Source organism: Bos taurus, chromosome 8 (genome assembly GCF_002263795.3).
Source record: "Bos taurus isolate L1 Dominette 01449 registration number 42190680 breed Hereford chromosome 8, ARS-UCD2.0, whole genome shotgun sequence".
NCBI lineage: Eukaryota > Metazoa > Chordata > Mammalia > Artiodactyla > Bovidae > Bos > Bos taurus.
Window position 1 is genome coordinate 60,320,016 of NC_037335.1, and position 4,367 is coordinate 60,324,382.

The following is a 4,367-nucleotide window of genomic DNA, read 5'->3' on the forward strand; positions in this document are numbered from 1 at the left end:
CTGTCATAGATTTTCAGACTCCAGAACACATGGTCTCCAAACCCCCCATTGTCCTGGTAGAGAAGTGAGAACCCAGCAAACAGAAGGGAGTCTCCCAAGGTTCACATTGTAGACCATGTGACTAAAACTAAAAAGTAGACTGACCATTATGCCTTTGTTTCATAGGCAATGGAAGCTCCTATTTAAGAACCTAGAAGGAAAGAGCTTTGAATTTCTAGAAGTGCTGGCTAGAAATTGTTGACTTTGTGCATAACCACAGTGACATCACATCACAGCTGCTTTATGCCAATGAACTTGGGTGGCTGGAGGTGTCTCTGGATACCTGTGCCTACTGCAAACCTGCCATCTGGTGGACATTTCTGCAAGCTCCTGAGGTCAGTACTTGTGAAACCTGAAAAGGTTCCTGAGTCACCTGGGGAGGTTGTGAAAATGCTGATTAAGATTCATTGAGTCGGAGGTGAGGCTGGAGATTCTGGATCTCTGCCCAGTTCCTAGGTGACACTGCACCTCTGAGTAGTAGGCCCTGCAAGACTGGGGACTAGGGACGAGGGACTGAGGAGAGAGGCAAGGAAGCAACTCCTGCAGGTACCAAGTCCTCCAGCATCAGCAACCCAGACTGCTCTCTCCAATGTGGGGGTAGCAGTTTGCCCTGTGACCTCATTTCTCTTACAGGTCTAAGAAGAATTATTGGTTTATCAATAAGTCTGTTCAGATTTTTGCTTGTTAGTACAGTATGGCATCTCCCAAGCTTCTTCCATGCTAGACCAGAAACCAGCCATTCCCATTTCAAATAGCACTAAAGTGCAGCCAAGTGCTGCTGCTGCTGCTAAGTCACTTCAGTCGTGTCCGAGTGCAGATAGATATAAAAATGTTGTCAAGTACAAAATAAGAGGCATTAACATAGCAGAGGAAGAAACAGATGTCAATTTCTACAGAAAACATAATGATTGTATTTCTAAGTATTAACTAGAAAAATATTATCAGTACTAAGAGTTCAGGAAAGTTAAGGATATAGAAATAACTTCTCAAATGTCAATTGTATTCCTACATTCCATTAATATAGAGCAAAAATAAAAACAGAAATAATATCTTATTTACACTAGTAAAAGTACCAAATAATTGGGAACAAAAATAATTCTAGACATGACAGACTGTGTCAAGGAAAAAATGATGAGTGTTTTGGGAGTATAAAGGAAGGCAGAGTGATGGACCAGGGGCTTGAGAGTATAAATATAAGACAATAACCTTAATTTTTAAGTTGGAAGCTCTCAAATTGTAACAGATGGAAGAACTTCTTTAATATTCACATTCCTGGTCTCTGCTGCTGCTGCTGCTGGCTGCTAAGTCGCTTCAGTTGTGTTCGACTCTGTGCGACCCCATAGATGGCAGTCCACCAGGCTCCACCTTCCCTGGGATTCTCCAGGTAAGAACACTGGAGTAGGTTGCCATTTCCTTCTCCAATGCATGAAAGTGAAAAGTGAAAGTGAAGTCGCTCAGTCGTGTCTGACTCCTAGAGACCCCATGGACTGCAGCCTACCAGGCTCCTCCATACATGGGATTTGCCAGGCTGGAGTGGGTTGCCATTGCCTTCTCCATCTCCTAGTCTCTACCCTACAACAATTCAAATTTCACTGTTTCTGTGGTAAGACCAATAGGAAAATTGGGCTTAGAAACAAAGTTGTTTAGTGTTTTTAATTCCCCAGAAGGTTCTACTGAGCTTATAAAGTATAACTGAACAAGGATCTTTTGAAGGTAATGATGTTGGAGTCTTCCTGCCAGATTTGAACTTACTAAAATATAACAATTACTGAACAATAGACCATTGGCTTTTTTTTTAAGTGTTGTTATTTTTTTGTGTGTAAAATCAATGGTTATGAGATACCAGAAAATTAATTCCAACTACAAGAATTTAATACATATACACATCAGGTCAAAATTAATAGCATGAAGAGGAACCAGTTTTTAATAAACAGTGGGACAACAGCGACATTCAACTGAATGAAGGTTTTTCCTTTGATCCATACATCACACCACAGAAACTGCCAGAAACAGGATGGATTAGAATTAAACGTAAACACCATCATGATTATACAAAGCAAAAAAAAGACAACCGAATGACATATTTATTCCAGCTGTGGAAGAGAGCATGATTCATTATTTTGGAAGGGAAAGAGGGTATCAGAATTAAAACAGACATGTTCCAATATACAAAACTCTTGTATAAAACTCTTGAATAATATAGTCTAACCAAGCAAGAATCAAGCTGCTCCCAAATGGAAGTTTGTTGGGCTCTACAAATATTTGATTTGAGCTTCTTTAATGTATAAACTAAATAACTAAATAACTTTTAAGTAAGACCATGGACACACACAAACTTGCATTTTGATTTTTGACACACAAGAAACCACTATCACAAGTATGTGTGTTGTTGAGTTGATTCCTTTACATAGACCTCAGAATAAATCTTTTCCTACCGTCTCTGCATATTTCTTTTATCTTCTTTGGATGTGTCCTTGATTAGAAAAAGTGTAAATCTGCACTGATCATTTCTCAAATCCAAGCCTACGCTCAACTGCTTACGTACAGTGGTACCAAGGAATACAAATGTGCACTGTTTCCAATTAAGCATTGGTCAAAGCTCAGAATCATCTGCCTGGTGCATGTTCTCATCATAGTGTCATGGCCAATTGCACAATGACAAAGGAACATGTAAGCGGTCACACAGTAATAATGTCACATTATATATAGCATTGGAGTTAACTAGACATTTGGGGGTGTTACTTCTCTGACTACATTTATGATAAGGAATTTGAGCAATTATCCAAACTTTATTAGTGAATCAATATTTTTTAATTTTTAATGTCGAACTGGCATTTTAAAAATCAATACAGTTTGTTTTTTAGAGCAATTTTAGCTTCACAGCAAAACTGGGCAGGAGGTACTGAGAGTTCCCATATGCCAGGTCCCCCTCGGCCCACATCCTCTCGGACTGTCAACATCCACCAGCAGAATGGTATCTCTGTTACAATGGTATCAGTGAATCTATATTGACACATCATCACCCAGAGTTCATAGTTTAGAGTTCACTCCTGGTGTGTGGGTTTGGACAAATGTGTCTATTAACATGTATCCAGCACCCATTGGAAAAGACTCTGATGCTGGGAGGGATTGGGGGCAGAAGGAGAAGGGGACGACAGAGGATGAGATGGCTGGATGGCATCACTGACTCGATGGACGTGAGTCTCAGTGAACTCTGGGAGCTGGCGATGGACAGGGAGGCCTGGTGTGCTGCGATTCATGGGGTCGCAAAGAGTCGGACACGACTGAGCGACTGACCTGATCTGATCTGATCTGATCTGAGCATTATAGTTTTAAACAGAGCACTTTAACTGACCTGAAAATCCTCTGTGCTCTGCCTCTTCACCCTGCCCTCCCCCTTTAGCCCCTGACAATCCCTAATCTTTTTATTGTCTCCATAATTTTGCCTTTTCCAGAATGTTATCGAGTTGGAATCTGAAGGTATGTAACCTTTTCAGATTGGCTTCTTTCACTCAGAAATATGCCTTTTTAAGTTTCATCCCTGTCTTTTTGTGGGGTGTTTTTTGCTATTGGTATTGGTTTTCTTTTTTTTTTTCTAACATTGTGATTATTATTCTGTTCTGTTCTGTTCAGTTGCTAAGTTGTGCCTGACTTTTTGTGGCCCCATGGACTGCAGCATGCCAAGCTTCACTGTCCTTCACTGTCTCCCAGAGTTTGCTCAGACTCATGTCCATTGAGTTGGTGATGCTGTCTAACCATCTCATCCTCGGCTGCCACCATCCCCTTTTAAAAATAGTGGTTAGACGCCACAAAGTAGGTATCAATGCCTTAACCATCTGTGTGTTGTCAGGCCCAAGGGCCTCTTCCATCCTTGTAAAGGTGGGTGCTAACCTTCTCTCCTTCCATACAACACTCTGTGGTTTGACTAGCTCATTTCTTTTTATTGCTCAACAATCTTCCATTGTATGGAGGTATCACAGTTAATTTAACCACTTACCTACTAAAAAACATCTTGGTTGCTTCCAAGTTTTAGCAGTTATGAACAAAGCTGCTATAAATATCCATGTGCAGATTTTGGTATGGACATAAGTGTTACTGAATCAGTATTGAAACAAAAATCTCTCAATATTTCTTTTCCAAGGTACCATGTTAATTTGAACAAAGAGTAGTCAGAGAATGCAAGGTGGGCTAATTCAAAAACCAAGACCCTTTGCAAACTATTCATCTGTATGAAGCAGGATTTTCTCTACAACAGGCAACCAAAACAAAGTACAGAAATGGAAGCCAAAACTGGTATGACTGCAATTATCATGTTGTGCTGTGCTTAG

At 40.3% G+C, this 4,367-nt stretch overlaps 1 non-coding gene across 1 annotated transcript; it reads right to left on the reverse strand.

The window, feature by feature from the left end:
- On the reverse strand, nucleotides 3,827-3,952 carry LOC112447930 (U6atac minor spliceosomal RNA). The gene has a single exon (XR_003036195.1). It is a non-coding gene; the product is annotated as a U6atac minor spliceosomal RNA (small nuclear RNA).
- Nucleotides 3,953-4,367: the final 415 nt, after the last annotated feature.